At 36.2% G+C, this 21,748-nt stretch overlaps 1 protein-coding gene across 1 annotated transcript in view; it reads left to right on the top strand.

Annotated features, from left to right (window-relative positions):
• The window catches only part of LOC150102719 (WD repeat-containing protein 43-like), a 128,725-nt gene that overhangs the window by 16,628 nt on the left and 90,349 nt on the right, over positions 1–21,748 (top strand). The window lies entirely within an intron of this gene.

Here is a 21,748-nt window from a genome sequence, read left to right as displayed (position 1 = left end):
ATGTTTTACCCACTTGGTCCTCAGTAGATAACTCCATTTTTTCTAAGGATACATAGCACAGTACAGCATACTGAAGTGTGAACTACTGTATATACCTTGAATACTTAAGAAATCCATGTTTTTTTTAAACTTGAAACATAATTAATGAAACCACCTTATTAATAATTCTGAAGATGGAAACCTGCTGAAGTATTATTATTATTATAACGGTATCTCCATGGAGTCAAAAGATTCATCGTGGGAGACCCTACATCGATACACTACCCATTATTCACACAATACTTATCATACTTCTTAAATTGATTCACAGACAAAGCATTCACAACTGCCTCTGGCAACGTGTTCCACCCATTCACAACCCTCCAAGTAAAAAATCTAGTCCTAACATCTTCCTGCACTGGTCTTAAAAAAAAGTCATCAGTATCAATGCTATAAAACCCCCCTTTAATAATTTATATGCCTCTACATATCTCCTCTCCTACATCTATCAGCTAGTTTTTGGCGTCCACAGATCTTTAATCTATCCTCGTAGGAAACATCCTACAGACCTGCAACAATCTTTGTAACTTGCCCCTGAATCCTCTCCACCATTTCTTCATCACCAAGAAATCCAGGCAACCAGATCTGTGTGCAATAGTCCAAATGCAGTCTTATTAATTCCTTATGAAGTAGGACAGTCACTTCTTTATCCCTGCTTGTCGATGTGTTCTTCAGCAACCATGCAATTTCATGTGATGTTTTGGCAACCTTTACAATATGCCCTTTAAACTTTAAGTTCTCTGTCTACAATAACTTCCAAGTCCCTTGCCTCATCACCTTCTTGCAGTTTAGTTCCATTAATATAGTAAACAGCATGTGATCTCATCCTCTCCAAGTGCATCACCTTACACATAACCACGTTAAACTGACAGCCATTTACCTCAGCCCAGTGGTTCTCAAACTTTTTAGCTGTGAGCCCCACCTGACAAGAGAAAACACTGTCAGTTCTGAAAATCTAAGGATCCTCCTCCTTAGATTTTCAGAACATTCAGATCAAATGGTCTGAATGCTCTGAAAGTCATTCTTTGGTCACTTACTTATTTTATATGTAAAAACATTTAGCCATGTGCTGACAAGTAAATTTAGCTATAATATAGAAGCATTTAAATTTCTCTTCGAAATTCCAGCACAGTGTAACAACAGCAGTATTAGTAAAAAAAAAAAAAAAAAACTGATTAAAGTACACCCACTTCTCCATTTACACAGTAGATGGAGAAGTGGGAGAAGTTTTCCCAGAAAAACTGTCTAAAAAAGAATACAGTGCATGTGAAAAAATAGAAGAATGGTTCCAGATGTGAGAACTCGATACGAACAATAAGTTATTTTCAAACAAAACATATGAAAATTATTGAATAAAACTCTATTTAATTTTAATGGAATATTTTGTTTTAAATATATACATATGTATATTTCTTAAAGAAAATGGTGTATCACTAATAAAACAGAAATTCGAAAAGGCCCAAATACACCCATGCATATGGTTATTAGTTAAATTTTATTTGCCGTCGCTTTCTGACAGTAGCTGTATTCTTTTGTGTGAGACTGGAATTAAATCACTTCCATCACTGGAAACACTTTGGCCATCCTGTTCATACTGCAATGGCAAAACATTTTCTTCAGTAAAAGGAACTAAATTAGCACTAATTTTAAATAATTCTGAATGTTGATTTTTTTTTTTTACCATGAACTCTGTAACTAATCGTTCAGATCCTGTTTTGACTAGATCTTTGTATAATTCTTCATATCACACCATACGTGACTTCAGTTCATGTTTAAACTGTTCAGCTCATTCAGTATTTGGATCATGTGTAAGAAAATGACTTTACAATTTACTAGCCATTTGAAGCCCTTCTTTAATTAATTCTGCAGTGAGTGGAATCTCTTCATCATCATAATCACTTTTTTCTTTTACATTGAGATTATCAAGGACAGCTTCTATTATTTCGTCATCACTAATAGTCTTGTCAACCATCAATTCTTCAATATCTGCAGACAAAAAATCATCAAATCCTTCTCCGCCAACTGCAAGTGCTAATCTGATGGTATTGGAATATTCAGTTGTATGCAAAGGTACAGGGTTTTTCTTTTTCACACATTCTGGCCAAGTAGCTTTCTAGCATGCATTTGAAGTTGATGGCTTCAATTTTGATTACGCCAACTTAGCAAGTTGGATGCAATCCAAAATAGAAAATTTCTTCTACACATTAATAACTGTCAGTAAATTATCCTTATCTAGTTTATCCAAAATGTATTGCAATGTTGTTCTTATGTAGTAAATTTTGAAGATAGCGATCACACCTTGGTCTAGTGGCTGTATCAAGGATGTTGTGTTAGGTGGCAGAAAACAAAATTCCACATTCAGATGTTCTAAAACAGGATGGTCAAGCAAATTGTGTATAATCAATAAAACTTCAAAGTCCAGATTTTTTCTCCCCATCAAATAGCTTTTGATGGGGAGAAAAAATGTTTTGGATGGTTCCATCAATGTTTTGTTCCAAAACATTGATGAAACCATTCATTAAAACTTTCTTTTGTAATCCAACCTTTTTTGTTTGCCTTCTAGTGCACTGGTAATGTGTTAAAATCCACACCTTTCATTGCCTGCAGTCTTAGGGATCAATTAATGAGTGATGGTTTTAATATACGATCTCCTGAAGCATTGCTACAAAATAATAGTCGCCACACAATCCTTAGCTGCTTTAAAGCCACCAATACAAAAAATATGCTTTGGGTTCGGACCTTTTAAGTATGTCTAGCGAGGGAAAAGAGAAAATTCTAGAACAAGACCAAATAGATTGCAAATCTAATTATAAGAATAGGCTAGGTCATAATTTGTTATGTCTATACGCAAATGCCAGGAGCATTAGAAACAAAGGGATTGAGTTTATTGCTTTATTGAATACGACCTGGTCTAAGATTGTTGGCATTAGTGAAACCTGGCTATCAGAATCAGATATGGTAAGTGGGATTGAGTGTAACAGATATACTATTATTAGAAATGATAGAAGAGATAGGAGAGGAGGAGTGCTACTAATGATACCAAATGACTTAAGTCCAGTTAGGTTAGAAATACAAGAAAACAATGATGGTAACAATGTTCCATGTAGCGATGACTTTGAGTCAATCTGATGTGAAGTGGAGGTTTACAGAATGAAATGTATGGTGGGATGTTGCTACAGACCTGGCAGCTCAGGTGTAGGGGATGAAGAAATGCATCGCCAATTTTAGCCTTATGGGTACCAAGTGAATGATCATTATGGGTGACTTTAATTTTCCAAACATTGATTGGGTAGAAGAGAAATCTTATGATAAGAAAGAACAGGAATTTATTGAATTGCTGTGAGACAACTTTCTCAAGCAGCATGTGAAAGAAGGAACTAGAGGTCAAAGAGTGTTGGATTTGCTCATAGCTTCAGAAGGGATCTCTGTCAAGAATATGGCTATTTTACCACCAAGTGGTGACAGTGATCATGCAGTTCTTTCTTGAGAAGTATCTACTTATATTGAAGCTCCGATTAAAAAAGGTTACATGCTGAACATCAAAGCAGGAAATTATGATCAACTTAGAAGATTACTATCTTTGGTCCCATGCATCAGTTACTGAATGGAAAAAATGTCAGCAATGCATGGGAATCTTTGAAAAAGTGCTTGAATGAGGTGATATCTCAATGTATCCCTAGTGTTTGAAGAATAAATAGGTTGGGAGTGAAATGGATGTGCAACCTTATTAAGCAAGAGATCCACAAGAAGAAGATGATGTGGATAGAATATCATGAGAATAAGAGCGAGAGGAGTTATGGAATATATGAAGCTCAGGCTGGCTAGAAAAGTAACGAGTATTGTGAGAAAAGCTAAAACGGAGTATGAAAAGAAATTGGCCATGCATGCTAAAATCAAATCAATCCAAAAGAATTTTATCATTATGCTGCAAGCAAAAGAAAGAATGAATGTGGAAGAATAACTTTATTGAATGCAGATGGTACACGAGTGTCGGAGATTGTTCAGTTAATGAGTGCTCACTTTGTTAGGATACATCAACCAGGTGTATGTTGCATGGTGCACAGTGCTACTGCTATGATGGATGAAGAGTTAGAGGTTCATGAAAATGAGGTTGAAGAGCTCTTGCATAACCTGGATAAGAATTTGCCAATAGGAACAGATGGAATATCAGTCCGTCTGCTAAAGGAATGTTCAGCAGAATTAGCTAGACCTTTCACACATTTGTATAACTTGAGTCTCAGCTCAGGAATGATACCACAGGAATGGAAGGAATGTATGATAGTTCCATTGCACAAGGGTGGTGCAAAAACTGATATGTCTAAATACTGACCTATTAGTATCTCTGGTGTGGTAGTGAAGATTTTAGAGAAGTTGGTAAGAACTTGCATACAAAAATGGGTAGGCAGGCATTCTCTACTCTGCAGAGAACAGCATGGGTTTACTAAAGGAAGGTCATGAGAAATTTTCTTTTGGATTTATTAATGGACCATAGTTCTTTATAAATATATACAATCGTTGACAAGTTTCGCCAGCTTAAGTCTGTCTGGCTTCTTCAGGACAAGAAATGGGTACACTAATGGTAAATGCTAAAAAAAAGAATGAAGTAACAACAGTTAGATTAAAATTGAAATGATGCGTAACATCAAGAGCATGGAGTCTTAGTCATTGTTTGTTGATCGCGTTTTATAGTTTTTCATGAAGTTAAGTTCTGCTAAACATGGTGAATTTATTAAGCTTTTCAAAATGTCTTTTAGTATCATGCCTCATTGATTTCTGTTAAGATTGTCTCCTGTCCGGAGTACCATTGCAGCTTCTTTAAAGTTTCTACATCTGAAATCTTCTTCGATGTACGGCATGGAGCTGTTGTCCCAGTCGATGGAGTGGTTCAAAATCGAGAAATGATGGGCTAATCCTGAGGTTTCTGTTGTTGTTGACATCCCCTATATGTTCTATTTTTTGGATTTCTAGGTTTCGTGATGTTTGGCCCATATAATTCAGTCCACAGGAACATTGGGATGTTATATACACCTGCGTATTTGTAGAAGGCGATGCTGTCCTTAGGAGATCTTAACATGTCTCGTGTAGTTTGAATAGGTTTCAAGGCAACCCTGATGTTGAACAACTAAAGTCCACTAATAAATCCAAAAGAAAATTTCTCATATTTAGTGTAAAGAGACCAAATATTAACAGTTACAAAGAAAGGTCATGTTTTAGCAATTTGCTCATATTTTATAACAATGTTATGGCCGAGTTGGATAAAGGAAATGGATAAACTATGATAATGTATTTTTCTAATTTATCTATACTATGATAATATTTTTCTAAGGCATTTGATAGGATACCACACAACAGGCTGTTGCGTAAACTCGAAAATATGGGATTGGAATATAATCTATTGACTTGGATCAGGGGATGGTTGACAGACAGATATCAAAAAGAAGTATACAGTGGGTGTGAATCTGCCAGATTTAAGGTAACCAGTGATGTACCTCAGGGTTCAGTCCTTGAGGCCATTATTGTTCAATCTATACATTAATGACATCAAGCAGGGGTCTATCATCAGATGCGCAATTGTTTGCTGATGATGTGAAGATAGGCAGGGCAGTCAGGGATGCTACTGATATTCAGCAATTACAAAATTATTTGAATAGATTGGAAATCTGGGAAAATGAAAATGACTGTGAGTTTAATGTTAGTAAACTCACAGCCTTTGCACTTTGGCATGATTAGAGTTCCCACGGCATATTATATTATCAGGGTTATGCTACAAGAAACTGAAGAGGCAAGGGATCTTGGTGTATTGGTGGATAAGAATTTAAAGTTCAAAGGTCACATAGCAAAAGTTGCAAATACAACTCAGAAGATAATTGCTATGCTGAAGCAAACCTTGACATGTAAGGATAAGGAAGTAATTTTGCCTCTTTATAAGGCTTGGATAAGACCACACTTGGATTGCTGTGTGCAGATTTGGTCTCCCGGGTTCCAAGGGGATAAAGGAACTGTGGAAAGGGTGCAAAGAAGAGTTAAAGATTATATCCAGATTATGGGATTTAGATTATGAGGACAGATTGCGAGTATGTGGATTACAGACTCTGGTTAACAGGAGAAAGAGGAGATGATATGAAAGAGGTCTATAAACTTTTGAATGGGTGTTATAGCATTTCAAATTATGAAATTTTTTGTTATATGGAAGGCGGGGAGAGAACATGGCAGCATCCATGGAATTTGAGGTTATTCTCAGTAAAGAAAGGGTTAAGAGCTAGGTTTTTCTCTCAGAGAGCAGTGAGTGAGTGGAATAATTTGCATTTAGGGGTAGTGAGTGCATCTAGTGTAAATGAATTTAAGGGAAGGTATGATAGCTGGGTTGGGTAATTTACAGCCTCCCTCAATGAGTCCTTGACTCCCTGGAGGTCTCAGATGACGATAATAATACCCACATGATTGTGTTGGACCACTTTCAGACTCAACCTCATTGCGCATCTCGCACCCCCCCCCCACACCTCCTTCCCAGAAGGCTGATGAATTCCAGCATTTTCATCAGATTTATTGGTAATAAGTCCCTGTCACTCACATTTTGTTCCACGACATCCCAGAGATGCTAAAAGATGATGTAAATCTGGTGACTGAGGAGCTAGTTCATTAGAGTAATACCATCATCATGTTGTTATGACTATTCATCCATTGAGCAAACTGAGCAAACGAGTCGTGTAAAACGCTGCTTTTTTTCTTTTTTTTTTTCTGCAAGTGTCCATCGCATGCAGAATAAATGGATGATATGAATGGTTGTACTTGGTAGGCGACGATGTTTAGATATTCCACACAATTCAGTACATATTCTGCATCTGTCAAGGAGCTTAAAGAGTGCGGAAACCATTCCCCCTCACTATCAGTCTACCTCCTGGAATTATTCGGACCAAGCAGGTTGGGTCTATGGCTTTGTGTTATCTCCATAAAATAACAGAAACCAGAAATTCACTGCATATGACTTTCTTTGGTGTCAAATGCTGTTGACTCTTTGTTCACCTCAGCTATTGTTGCTTCGTTGGACATACATGATATCCTTAATGGTAGCTTGTTGCAGTACCAGATCTGAAGTGTCTGGGACACAATGAAAGAAAATACACGTAAGGCGATAGTTCAGTTAAATGAAATTCTTTAAACTCCAATCAATCCACTCGAATATTTAAAGATACTTCAATCAATCTTTACATTGTGTTTCTTTCAAATTATAAATTATTAGCTCCAGTACAGAAAGTGTTTCGCATTTGGTGTCAGATGAGGACAGATTGCAAGTATGTGGATTGCAGATTCTGGTTAATAGGAGAAAGACGTGTGATATGATAGAATTCTATAAACTTTTGAATGGGTGTTATAGCATTTCAAAGGATGAAAGTTTTCGTTATATGGAAGGCGGGGAGAGAACACTGGGGCATCCATGGAAGTTAAGGTTGTTCTCAGTCAAGAAAGGGGTAAGAGCTAGGTTTTTCTGCCAGAGAGGAGTAAGTGAGTGGAATAATTTGCCCTTAGGGGGTAGTGATTACATCTAGTGTAAATGAATTAAAGGGAAGGTATGATAGCTGGATAATTTACAGCCTCCCTTGATGAGCCCTTGACTCCCTGAAGGTCTCACATAATAATAATAATAATAATAATATTTCCATCTAAAGGTATTCCTTTTTGTGAGCAATCTTCGATCTATAACACTAGGGCCTTTTCCATCTTCACTTTTATAATGTCTCATATATGATGACGGCTTGGCACCTAATTTTGTTCCATAAAGAACAGGTTTTCTAATGGCCTCTTCGTTTTTCTTGATCGTCCTCATGGTAGCTTCATTCAATCCAAAATATTTCCTTAAGGATGTTCAACCTTCTCCAGCTGCTAAACGATCTAAAATTTGGATCTTAGTTTCTAAAGAAATAGCTTTTCTTCTTCTTCTGTTTAACTGAATTATCTGACATAATGATTAATGGGATAATATTATGAAAATATCTGAAATAATTAATTTTATTAATTTGATATTATGCATACAAAACTTCAAAATTTAATACATACCTGTATAACTATTGCTTGAACAAAATTTTCATGAACAAAACATGTAAACATTTTGAATTGTAAATAAGAAACGATTGTTTAGCAAACAGCTTAACTTCTTCCAAGCAGCTTTATATAGGCGGGCCTCTCGTAATGGACCAACTTAACTTTGAAGAATCAGCATAGCACCCTTCTGCTTCCAGGAATCAACGGCCAGTGAATATAACGGATCATTTATCTTCTTGACTTTGGGGAATCATACGAGGTATGGCTGTTAAATAACGAGTTTGGTTGCAAAAAATGTGGTTTATTATTACAGTTGTACAACTTAATTGTTATTTCCTTCAACATACTCTCCTCCTCTATCTATACACCATTGCATACAAATTTTCCATTGTTGGAAGCAGTGCTGCAAGTCATCAGGTGTTATCTGCTTCAGTAGCACTGCCGTTTTCTCCTTTACCATATCCACTGACTGAAAATGGATGTCCTTCAATACCTGATATTTAAAACATCAAGGGGGGGGGGGGAATTCTCCAAAATTCAAGTTTAAGTATCAACTTTGGAAAAAGGTAAAAGTCGCATATAGCTAAGTATGACAAATGATGCACTGGAAAACTCCCACATCACTCAGAATGAAAAAAGCAAGAATGAGCAAGTCAGAACTGAAGGCAATGCTGATCTTTTTTTTTTTTTTTTTTTTATGTCGATGGCATGGTAATGGTTTAATAGGTACCAGAGGTCAGACAATTAACAAACATTATTATCTTGAGGCTCTATCCAAGCTGAGAGAACGACTGAGGAAGAACAACACTTGGATTATCCATCAGAACAGCCCTCCAGCCCACGGTGCACTGGAGGGGTGCAAATAAGGAGATCCCAGTGTTGGGCCATCCACATTACTCACTGGACTTAACTGTATGCGACTTTTACCTTTTCCTAAAGTTGAAATCTGCATTGAAGGGCATCCATTTTCAGTGGATGAGGTAAAGGAGAAAACGGCAGTGCTACTGAAGCAGATAACACCTGTTGACTTGCAGCACTGCTTCCAACAATGGAAAATTCGTATGCAATGGTGTATAGATAGAGGAGGGGAGTATGTTGAAGGGGATAACAATTAAGTTGTATAATTGTAATAATAAACCACACTTTTGCAATCAGTCTTGTTATTTAATAGCCACACCTTATATTTACAAAAATTGATTTTTTTTGTTGTCGCCACAATTGTCTACATTTTGTAGCCTGGAGTAATACCTGATATTTAAAACATCAAGGGGGGGTCCCCAAAATTCGAGTTTTAAGTACATATGTGCTGTTTTAGAAAATGATAATTATAATGGAAATACCCTTTTTAATAGAACTGAATTCGAACAGAAATTTTAAAAATAAGTGCCATTTGAACTGTGTTAAATCAAAATATACTGTGTAAAAATAGAATTGCTTTTGTTTTCTAAACTGTGTTATTTCAAAATTGTATAAAAAAAAAGGCTATGCAAAAAGAGAATTAGCTGTAATGTGGTTTGTTCTAATTCTTCTAACTCCATTTTTTTACATTGATACTGATTGACATTATAACAGTGAGAGAACCTCTGTGATTACTATGCTTCATTCCCATGGTTAGACTATTGTTTCCAGTCTTCCAATCCAAACATATGCACCGAACTTATCTCCAAAGTAATCCTCACTGGCATGAAAACATACATTCCCCACACTACTCTGAATTGCCATTCCTTCTCTAAACCCTGGTTCTCCCAAAGATGTGCCAAGGCTTATAAATGAAAAATCAAGCATACCACTACTGCCTCAAATCAAGAACTCCATCTACCTTCAGTGCTTATACTGAAGCCCAAAACCGATGCAAAAAAGCTATTAATGCTTCCAAAACAGAATTTGAACATACAAAAAGCAGGAAACTTGCAGCTGTGCTTTTTGGTCTCTTGCCAAAGCAATTGGTCTTAACTTTTGCCCTATACTATTCCCACCCCTATCATACCCAGGTGACTCTATTGCATCATCATCACCACCCACAGAAAAAAGCTAATTTCCTGGTTTCACACTTTGCCTCCAATGCCACTATAACCTCCCTCCCCCATTCATTCCAACTACCCAACATACAATATCTCCTATATTCTTTTGCCAGAAAGAGATCAGAAACCTATTGTCTAAATTAGACACAAAAAAATCTCCTGCCCCTGATGGCATTCCTCCAATTGTTCTGAAGGTCTGTGCACCAGAACTGATTCCCATCCTATGCTGCCTGTACATACTCCCTTACTCCACTTGTATATATTCCAAAGCTTGGAAATTGGCCTATATTCAAAAAAATTCCTAAAAAGTGTGACAAATCATTGCCATCTAACTACCGCCCCTATCTCACTCACCTCAGTCCTATCTAAAGTGATGGAGAAAACCATCAATTCTCAACTCCTACACTACCTTGTAGGCACCCACCTATAAAGTGACCACCAGTATGGATTCCGTCACTGCTGATCAACAGGAGATCTACTCATATATTACACATCTCTGGACAAATGCGATGGAGAAATTTGGCGAATATCAAGAGGTAGCACTTGATATCTCCAAAGCTTTTGATCGGGTCTGGCACAAGGGCTTACTAAGCAAACTTTCATTATTTGGACCATCTCAGGACTTCTGCAGTTGAATTGCCAGCTCTCTGTCTGGCAATTCAACACGCTATGTGTGATGGTAGATGATTTGCTATCCTCTCACCATTCAACTTATACTGGGGGTTCCACAAGGTTCTGATCTCTCACCAACCCTCTTCTGTATATCAGTGACCTACTTCAGTTGACCTCCAACCCAATACACAGTTTTGCAGATGACAGCACATTGCACTCCTTCCTTTCATTTGATAAACCTTACTCTGCACAACTCATTTAATCTACAGAACATCAACTACCACTACCCTCAATTCTGACCTTCAAGTCATCTTTCAATGGAGCTCAGTTAACCTTGTCAACTTCACTGCTAATAAAACACAGTTCTGTCTTATTTCTCACAAAAAAGAACCTTCCCCCCCCCATATTATTTTTGATAACATTCAAATTTCCAGACAAGATGAGATTTCTCTTCTTGGAATTACTCTGACATCAGGCCTCTCCTGGCATAAATACATCACAACCATTGCATCCTCAACTTCCCAAAAAACTAGGATTTTTCTTTCACATCATTACTTCACCTCTAAACACCTGTTAACTTTATACAAGTCACAAATCCACCCAGCTATCTAACTGCTCTCACATTGGGAGTGGGGCTCCTGAAAGCTCCCTCAAAATGCTTGACTCAATACAGAGGAGAGCAATTAGGTTGATAAATGACCCATTTCTTACCAGCTCACTCTCCTCACTTTCACATAGATGTTTGGTCTCTGCAATTTGTGTATTCTACAAATATTTCCATGGCAAATGTTCATCCAAAATAGCATCAATGATTCCCCCACTCAGTACTAAGTCCATTGGAACATGTCCAGCTTCCGTCTAGCATCTTTTCACAGTACACCTTGAAACCCAAAGAATAAGTTTATTTTCCCCTTCCTTTATCCCTGCTACTGCTGCACTGTGGAACAGTCCCCCCCCCCCCCCCCCCGATGTATTTCCCAAGGAATACAATATACAGACATTTTAAATCAAATGTAAACAAGTTTCTCCTTTCACAACCCACTACCCATATACGATACTAACGTACTATAGGTTGATCAACCAACTTCACAAATGTCCCAATCTTTTGTATGGGCCCAACAAAAGATTGGGACATTTGTGAAGAGGGCAGAGCCGTCATCATCAAATTCCTGCCATGTACCCTCAAGGGGTGTACAGGATATGATAGCTACATGAAAAATTTACATCATTACTAATTTCCTATCTACAATTTTCCTCCAAATCAGTCTGTTACTTGTCAAGACTCCAACATTATCATATCTTATGTTTCTATCGTCTAAGGCACTTTGTACTGTATCAATCCATCTATATCTTGGTCTTCCTCTGGGTCGTTCTCCTGCCAACCTGGTGGAGAACACTTGTTTTGCTAATCTTTCCTCACCCATTCTGTTTAAGTGTCTATACCATCTTAGATTAGCTCTGCTAATGCATTCCTGGATGCTGACAATGTCAAGTTCTTTCCTAATATCCTCGTTTTTAATATAATATTGCCATTGATGCCATCTGTTTTATGCCTCTAATTTTTCTCAGGACTTTCTAGTCTTTTGTCAAGTGTTTCACTTCTGACCCAGCTCTCAGATCCATACGTTAAAACTGATTTGAACACTGTCTTGTATGCAGCTAATTTAGTGTTCTGACTAATTTCTCTCTTATTCCATATGAACCAGCTTTGTTGATTCTGTTGTCTATTTCCATATTTAATTTACCATCTTCACTAAAAAATTGTGCCTAAGTAGCTGAAATTTTTTACTTATTCCACAGGTTCTCCATTCACAATGCAGTTGACATTTTCAACGATTCTGCCTATTTCCATTGTCTTTGTCTTTTTATTGCTGACCTTCATACCATATCTATTACAACAGTTATTCACTTTAGTCAGGGAATCTTGCAGACTTGTATCAGAGAAGTATAACATCGTCTGCATAAAGCAAAGAACTGATATTAACATCTCCAATTTTGATATCAGGTTTAATACCACTTTCCTTCATAATATGATCCATATAGATAATGAATAAAAAGAGATAATGTACATCCTTGTGTCACACCAGATTTAACATTAAACCATCTTCCTGTACGTCCTTCAATTCTAACTGCTGATTTACAACTAAAATACAGACTAAGTATTGCTTGATATAATGCCCCATTGACACCATATAACTGTAGCATATTGAATAGCTTCTCTCTTGGCACTTTGTCATATGCCTTTTCTAGATCGACAAAACTTAAATACAGATCTTTGTTATATTCCCATGATTTCTCGACTATTTATCGTAAAGTGAATATCTGATCCTGACATCCTCTATTTGGCCTAAATCCAGCTTGTTCTTCACCAAGCCTTTCTTTCACAATTCTTCTCAACCATTTCTCAAGTATACTAGCATAAATCTTATCAGGAACACTCAGTAGGGAAATTCAGTTTTATTTCTCTTTTTATATATGGGTACTATGAGAGCTCTACTCCAATCATCAGGAATTCGTCCCTCTGTCCATGCCTTCTGAACTATGCAGTGCAGCCACTGTAAGACTTTCATACTACCATACTTCAGCATTTCTGGTCAACTATCATCTACTCCTGCTGCCTTTCCACATTTTAAGCCTTAGATAGCTTTTTCTACTTCAAGTATAGATATGTATTCCTGACTGTTTGCCTGTTGAGTATTTTTGACCACTGTGCTATCACTGCTTGTTTCATTTATTCATCTAGCAATTTTTCGAAGTAATTACTCCATACTTCAAGGATATCTTTTTCTCCTGTTTTCATGTCACCTTTATCGTCTCTAATTCCTTTTACAGCACTCTTTCCTCTTCTTACATTTGTCTCTGTATTCTCTAAATGCACAAGCTGACTTATTTGCGAGGAACTTTTGATATGCTTTCTTCTTTTCCTTCACTGCCTCTTTTACTTGTTGTGTCCACCATGGAATTCTAATTTTTCTATCCTTGCAGACAACCTCACACATGCCTCTCTGGCTGAATTAATCAGGATTTTCTTCAAGGTTTGTCACTGAATCTCCAAGGTTTGGTTCCTGTTCTCATACTCTTTCATTTTTTCTTCAATCATGTTTGCGTATTTTAGTTTACAGTTCACATCTGAGAGCTGCTCAACTTTTATTTGCTTTAAAACTTTCTTACACGTTATTCTTTTCAATATGAAATTCAATTTTATCCTGCTCAAGACAAAATAGTGATCACTTCCAGTTTCAAATCCTCTGTACACTCTGATGTCCTGCACCAGGGGGAAAACATCACTATCAACAATAACATAGTCACTAAGACTTTTCTTATTCCTTGCCTCTTCTTTCCATGTGAATTTGTGCACATTTTTATGTTAGAACATGGTGTTAGTAATAACCAGTCAATATTCTGAGCAGAAATCCAACAGGTATTTGTCATTGTTATTAGCTTTCCTCTTTTTGTCCAAATTTTCCCAAAATATTTTTGTATATCTCACAATCACTTCCTACTCTGCTATTTAGATCCCAACAAGGACCAACTTTTCCTTTTTTATTGTGTCAGTAGCTTTCTCTAGAACCTCAAAAAAATTCTTCCACTTCTACCTTAGTAGAACCTTCTGTGGGACCATAGGCACAAATAAGTCTCATTGTCCAATTCCCCATTCTGATATTTGCCCATATCACTCTACTTGAGACTGCTTGCCATTCAGGAAGATTACCCTGGTATTTAGTGTTGAATACTATGGCTACTCCTTCTTTTCCTTGATTGGCATTGCCTGATTATTCAGACAGAGATGTCAGAACTGACGATTAAATCACCTTTTTCCAGTGTGATGTCTTTGATTTTGTTTATAGTGTTGTGTGTTTTTAATATAGGAGGTGGGGAGGAATGACCTACCAACTCCTTGAGTGTTGGTAGGACAAATTCTCCCCTGATATCACAGTGCTCTTTGCACGTACATCGTTCTGGCTATTTTGTGTGTGTGTGTGTCTGTGTGTGTGTGTGTGTGGCAAAACACTTTCTACCTACAAAAAGAAGGCACAGTCATGGGCTCACCATTTTCCCCCCAAATTGCTAACTTTTATATGGAATATTTTGAGCAACGTTCTCTAGATTCCTCTCCTTTAAAACCCAAACTCTGGCTTTAGATATGTTGATGACGTTTTCAATATCTGTTCCCAGGCCACCAGACATTAGACACTTTCCTCAGCCACCCAAACATATAACACAAACGCCTACAATTGAGATTGAAAAGCAGAACACACTTCCTTTTCTAGATACACTTGTCACACGTCTTCCTTCTGGCAGTCTTACCTTTACTGTTTACCGGAAACCTATATGTATACTAGCCAATTGATGTACACATAAACTCCTACCACCACTTAACACAAAAACTAGGTGTCATTAACACACTGAAAAACAGGGCTTTGAAGATTTGCTCCAGTGAACATGCACTTAAAGATGAATTAAAAATATCAGCAATACGTTCCTAAAAAAATGGCTATAACCAAACTATTACCAACAAAATTCTTCACAAGACTTCATTTGAAAACAAAAATAAACTAGACTACAATAAAACTGTAACCATTCCATACATTAAAGGGATGTCGGATAAAATAAAGAGAATACAACAATCTTACAGCTACCTTTAAACCTCCTGCAAAATTAAAGAACTTGCTCAACTCATCCAAAGATCCACTTCCTCCACTGGCTTACCTTGGAGTATACTGTGTTCATTGCACCTGTAATTTGCCCTATATAGGGGAAACAGGATGCACAATTCCTATCAGAAGAAAGGAACATAAATGGCACATTAAATTTAATAACTATGGTAAAGCTGGCCTTTCTGATCATGCCCTGAATACTTGACAAAGAATTGACTGGAATTGAATACTTTACATAGAATTCATCTGATGTTTACATCACACCAAAACGTGGTATGAATGTAAATTTAAGGAGACGTGAAATTCTTATCAACTAGCCTAATCTTAACAATACTGATAGTCTAAAAATCCCAAGAATATGGAAGGCACATATTCTACCTGCATAATCTTTCTTCTTAAGAGTTAATTATAAATAGGACTATAGGTAATCCAGGATCTTGAATCTAATATAACAATTCTCATGTTCTTTGTAATAAAACTATATATATATATATATATATATATATAAGAGAAAAAAATTTTCTCTGTTGTCATAAACAGAATATAGCTTTGATGTAGTTATTTTATTTTATTTCATTTATTTTAGTTTTTTTTCTCGCTAGAGGTCAGGCCAGTAGAATACCCATTGATCAAATTTGTCTCTTTAGCATACTATGCAAAATGTAATATACCTTTTCTCGGTGTATATATTTATATATATATATGCATACTCATACTCGAGATGATCTTAATATGAAGGTCGAAACGTCGAGAAATTAAAATAATTATTTCTGACATGGTTGTAGTCTCTATAATTTGTCTTAAATGAATGCTGATCACCATGTAACCCTAAAGGAAAAGAGAAAACCAAGACTTTAGAGGAGCAGTGATTCTCTTATACATACAATCAGTCACAGATGAAAAAAAACAAGATTATTTCGACAATACAAAGGTGCCTTTCCACCCAGTCAAGAAGTTATCTAATCATCTGAAACCTTCACATCCACTACTTAAAAAACCAGGTGCCTATAAGATCAGCTGTAGTTGTGCTTTTTACTATATAGGACAGGCAGACAGGTACGTTGATTTAGAACACTTCAAGTGAAAGAGGACACAAATCATGACCGGCATGACATACGCCTAAAACAAAACAATAAGTAGTATGGCAATGAACAAAAGTGCATCACATACAAGGGTGATCTGAAAAGTTCTTGGCCTAACAATGAAAAAACAAATTTATAATTTCAAAATTATTCTTAATTGTCGAAAATGAAAGAGATGAGTGTCCATAAAACTTTTATGAACTTCGAATGAATTCCTTTGACATCAAACCTTCTTTTACAAAGAATTTTATAACCGCACGATACTCAATATTTTATCCATTTTAAGGGATACAAACAACACTTTTGCTTCTGACAGCTGTATAAAACAAACTACCTGATAGAATGACTTGCAATTTCACATGGATGCTTATGATAGATGTACCAACTTAGAAAAAAAAAATCTTGCCAATATCGTTGCCATCTATGGTCGAAGCCGAGAACTTTTCAGACCACCCTCGTAAATGGTTTTTTTCTCAAGATCGTTCAAAGAATCAGCCGAAATGATGAAACACCCTCTGTAGAGGATGTTTCAATGTAAAACATGCTCAATGTGTTTCACATTGAAATTTCAAGTTTCAACGTGCAATGAAAAACAAGGGATTATTTTACATCGGGCTTGAACTTCACTAGTATACTATTGGTATACTTCATTCCATTAAAGAGCAAACAATGGCAGAGCAAATGTACACTTTCCATGTTTATTTATATTCAAATATTTTCACTATAGTTGTTAATTGTTATTTCCTGTTTATAGTTTTTTTAGTTTATTCACACAATTATTCAGGTGATGTCAAAATAATTTCATGAAACTAGTCGAGAAATAAATAGAAATAGGTTCTTATTCTATCTGATAGTTTATTTTTGTGGAGTAATACCAAAAATCATATTCCAAGCAAATTTTAATATACTTATGATATTATATACTACCTGAATACCTCAAACTCAATACCACAAAGCCAAACTTATGAAAATGCACAATGTTTTAAATAATTATTTTTAATAATATTTGATAAAGGACAAAATCAAAATGATAAATAAAATAATAGCCGAAGAACAATATGGATTCAGAAATGGGAAAAGCACAAGTATGTTGCAACTTTAAATCTCCGAATGATATGCAAAAGATCATTTACGTACTAAACAGGTCTGTCTCTGTTTCATAAAGTTTGAAAATGCATTCACACTGTCTTTTATTATAAACTTATAATTAGGGAACATCAGACAGGACTCATAACATTTATGAATAATGGGAAAAAAAACATTGAAACCAACAATTTGCAATAAAAATAAACAACACACTTTCATTCTGGAGAGATATAAACAGAGAAGTCTGAGAATGATGAGGGTTTTTGCTGTTAGTATCTTCTCAGAAAAGGTTTTTGTAAGAGAGATACAGAAGATACATTGGAGAAGAAACATAAATAACCTGAGATATTGCAAACAACACAGTACTAATTACTGAGAATGAAGAGAATTTGCAAACTGTAGTTAGTAAATTAACAGCTTTGGTAAATTTGGTGTAAAATAAATACTCAGAAAAGTGATAATCATAGGTAAAGGGATGAAGTGCAGTTTGGGAAGGGGGGGGGGGAAATGGAACTGGTGGCTCTGAAAATGTGGTTACGAAGAAGAATGGTGTTGAATTAGGTGTATGAACGAGTTATGAATAAGTACTTGAAAGAGCAAATCAAACAAAATAATAATAATCATTGGTGTGCTTAAATGAGATGGGAAATGGAAAAATTGAATTATTTGTGCGGAGAGAGGTGTGATCACAGGAAAACTACAAGGAAGAAGAGGTTAACAAAACATAATGGACATGAACCACTGTTCAGGCAAAAGCACCATCCAACTTCCAGATGAGAGAGAGCACCTAAATGAAATATGACATTAATTATAAAAAAACTCAGTCATATCCAGATAGTTTGAAATGTATAGCAGACTGGATGGCCTGATTTTTTAATTTGTAACATGGAAGGGAGCTTCTTATGAATATAAGTTTACTTGTATTACTTGAATTTTGACATTAACAGATCACAGCTGAATACTAATTCTGGCATTATGTTATAATATGTTCCATAAGTAAAATTATCAGCATTATTAAAGAAACATGTCCTCAAATTCTATCAACATGGAAAGATTATAAACAGATTTCATTAATGTTTGCTTTTACAAATGTTGATGGTATTTCTACCATCTGCCATGTGTGTGTGTGTGTGTGTGTTTAAATATTATGCCAGAATCTATTTATTGAATATATTCACAGTGTATATCAGACATAATTGTTTACACAGTTTTCATAATAATCTGAATGGCTTTCTAAACAAGTTTCTGCCTCTGTTTTCTAGGGAAAAAATGCCTTGTGCAGTGCCATAACAATGAATTGACATTAATCACAAGAAAAAATAAGTCATTGAAAGTTGGTTCATCTTCCATGCTGAATTGACTGAGTTCTTTGAACAAAGCTCAATTACAAGAATTTAATTTTACCATCAGCAGATGGCAGCATGATTACTGATACTATACTAAGTGTAAAAATATATGCAATTAATATATGTATTAAGAGAAATTATCTTAATTCTTTAGTCTAAAACATACATTCATGACATCTTCAGCTCCCAAAATACTTCCTCTTCTGTTCAAGACTTTTTCTTACCAGTACAACTCCTAACATTATACAAATCTCAAGTCTGCAAATCCTTAGAGTACTGTTTCCATGTAATCCTTATTTCAAATGCTTATTGCTGTCCAGAAGAGGATAGTTTGCCTTTTATTGTCATGGGCACTGCTCTACCAGACTACTCACCACTGTTCTTCCACTTTCCTGTAAATAAACACGATCGGCTGCTCATCAGCACCCACACACAATTCAGCTTCCATGTATTGAACTAACTTCTCATCCTCCTGTTTGATTCTGTTTACCTGGTTTTTGGTGTCGCCTTTCTCATATCATATTTCCCAAAAATTATGACCTCTGTCTGTCCAAGAAATATCAGCAGATTGCTTTTTTTTTTTCTTTTATCACTTTCCTGGATTGCACACTTGTCTTTCACACAAGAGGTTTTGTAACCTCTTGTGTGGATTTTTTTTATTTTTATTTCTTGGTTAATAATTTCGAATTCCATTCCTTTTGGATATTTCTCAAACAATATGCTGTTAATTTTTTTTATATTTTATATATCAGCATTTAAAAAAAAATTCCAAAATTAAAAAAAAAATTGAAGTAGCCCATTTTCATTCAAATATTTAAAATACTGGGCAGTGGAAGAACATTTTGCATAGGTCATCATCATCATCATCAAATTCCTTATGTGTGTACCCTTAAAGAGGGGGAATGTAGAATACTATGATGTGCTACATAAAAAAAAGTGTACATTAGAACCAACTTCTGTTAACAATTTTCCTCCAAATGAGTCTGCTATTTATCAGGACTCTAATGTTGTCAGATACTTTGGTCTTCTAAGACACTTCTGACTGCATAAGTTCATCTGAATTTTGACTTTCCTGTCTTTTTCATTCCGTACTGACATCATGCACACCTGTTTCGGTAACTTTTCCTTTCCCAATCTATTTTAGATTAAGTTCCTTGTGAATATATTCATTTTTAGTATGATCTTGCCGTTGATGCCATTTGTTTACTCTCCTAATTTTTCTTATAATTCATATCTGTTGTCTTGAACATCCTTGATATTAATTTGGTGTTTTGGTTAATTTCTCCCTTTTTATTCATTTTTCTTAGGCAGGAAAGCAGGCTGACTGGACAATAGTTTGGGGAAGGTGTGCTGTGCTTTTCCTGATTTTGAGATTAAGATTAGTTACTGCTTTCCATCATGCTGGGAAGTGGTGATATCTTAATATTGTATTAATAATAGCAATAATGTGCATTACGGCTTATATGTAAGGCATTTGATGATTTGGTTAGAAATCCCATCTAGGCCTGGTGCTTTCCTGTTCTTCAGCTTAGGGATGATTTCATGCACCTCAGTAGGTGATGTTGGTTGGATGGAGTTTTTGTGCTCTGTATTCTAGCACACAACATACCCAGGTAACTGGTAATTAACTTAAGGAATTTACAACGCATAAAATGGATATTAATTAAAGAAAACTTTAATGAATACCTTCAATTCGGCAACGTCACGTTGCCATCTTCAGGAACATACAAATATGGTATGTGCACGCAGGCATTAACAAAAGCAAATGAGGAAGAAGGCAAGAAACTAATATTGTTCCTAAAGTCCTAATTAGTCCCCTAGAGGGCTAATTGGGTTGTTGGGCGTTGGGCTTAAGTTCTCATGCTAAGGCCTCCCAAATTTGGGGCAGTCTCATGCACTCAAATTTGTTGAAGTTTGGAATGTTTTTTAGAGCTGCTGATGATTCCATGAATAATCTTTCATACTTGAACTTGCTGTGGTGTATTATTTTAGTTTTCTTCCAACAAATTCCATAGCAGGTATCAGTGGCATGGTCTGCAAGCCCAGAGTGGCTGTACTGGTGAAACCGGATGTAGTCTTTGTGTTCTGAAATCCTGATATTCGCTGTCCTGCCTGTTTGGCAAAAGTAGGACAATTTGCAGCTGCAAGGGACCTGGTATACACCAGGTAGGTCTAGGGTAAGTGGTTGGTCTTTAATGTGATGGAGCGGATAAGGGATGCAAATTTTTTATATGGTCTATAACAAGAAGTTAGGTCATATTTTTTGAGGATATTGGTTATTTTTTCAGAGGTGCTCTGGATGTAGGGGATGGTGATAGATTTAGTGTAATCTTTATTGTGAAGGAGGGGGGGGGGGTTGTGGTTTACTGGCTTTAGAATTTTTGGGGGGTTGTAGCCATTGGCTAAGAAAGTTGAGGATGTGGTTTAGTTCAGTGGTTAGGGCATTGTCATCTGAGCAGATTAATTTTGCCTTGTTATATAGTGTTTTAATAACCCCATATTGTTTTGAGGGGGTGGAATTGCTAGTGAATGTATCTGCCTGTATGGGTGGGTTTTCTATAAACAGAGAAAACCAAAGATCCATCAGGCTGGCGAGTAATTAGAGTGTCTAGGAAGGGGAGGCTGTTGTTTTCCCTCTTTTTCCAAGGTGAACTGGACCCTGGGATGTTGGTTGTTTAAGTGTGTTAGGAAGGAGTGGAGTGTATCTGAGCCATGTGGCCAAATAGCAAACACATCATCCACGTACCGAAGCCAAATAGTGGGTTTTTGTGGGGCAGAGTTTAAGGCTTTCTTTTTAGAGGTCTCCGTAAAGAGGTTGGCCAAGGGTGGGGAAAGTGGTGAACCCATGGATGAATTTTCCTTGC

Source organism: Typopeltis vanoorti, chromosome 10 (genome assembly GCF_054136105.1).
Source record: "Typopeltis vanoorti isolate ZY-2024b chromosome 10, IOZ_Tvanoo_1.0, whole genome shotgun sequence".
Classification (NCBI taxonomy): Eukaryota; Metazoa; Arthropoda; class Arachnida; order Uropygi; family Thelyphonidae; genus Typopeltis; species Typopeltis vanoorti.
This window is presented reverse-complemented; position numbering and strand designations above follow the sequence as displayed.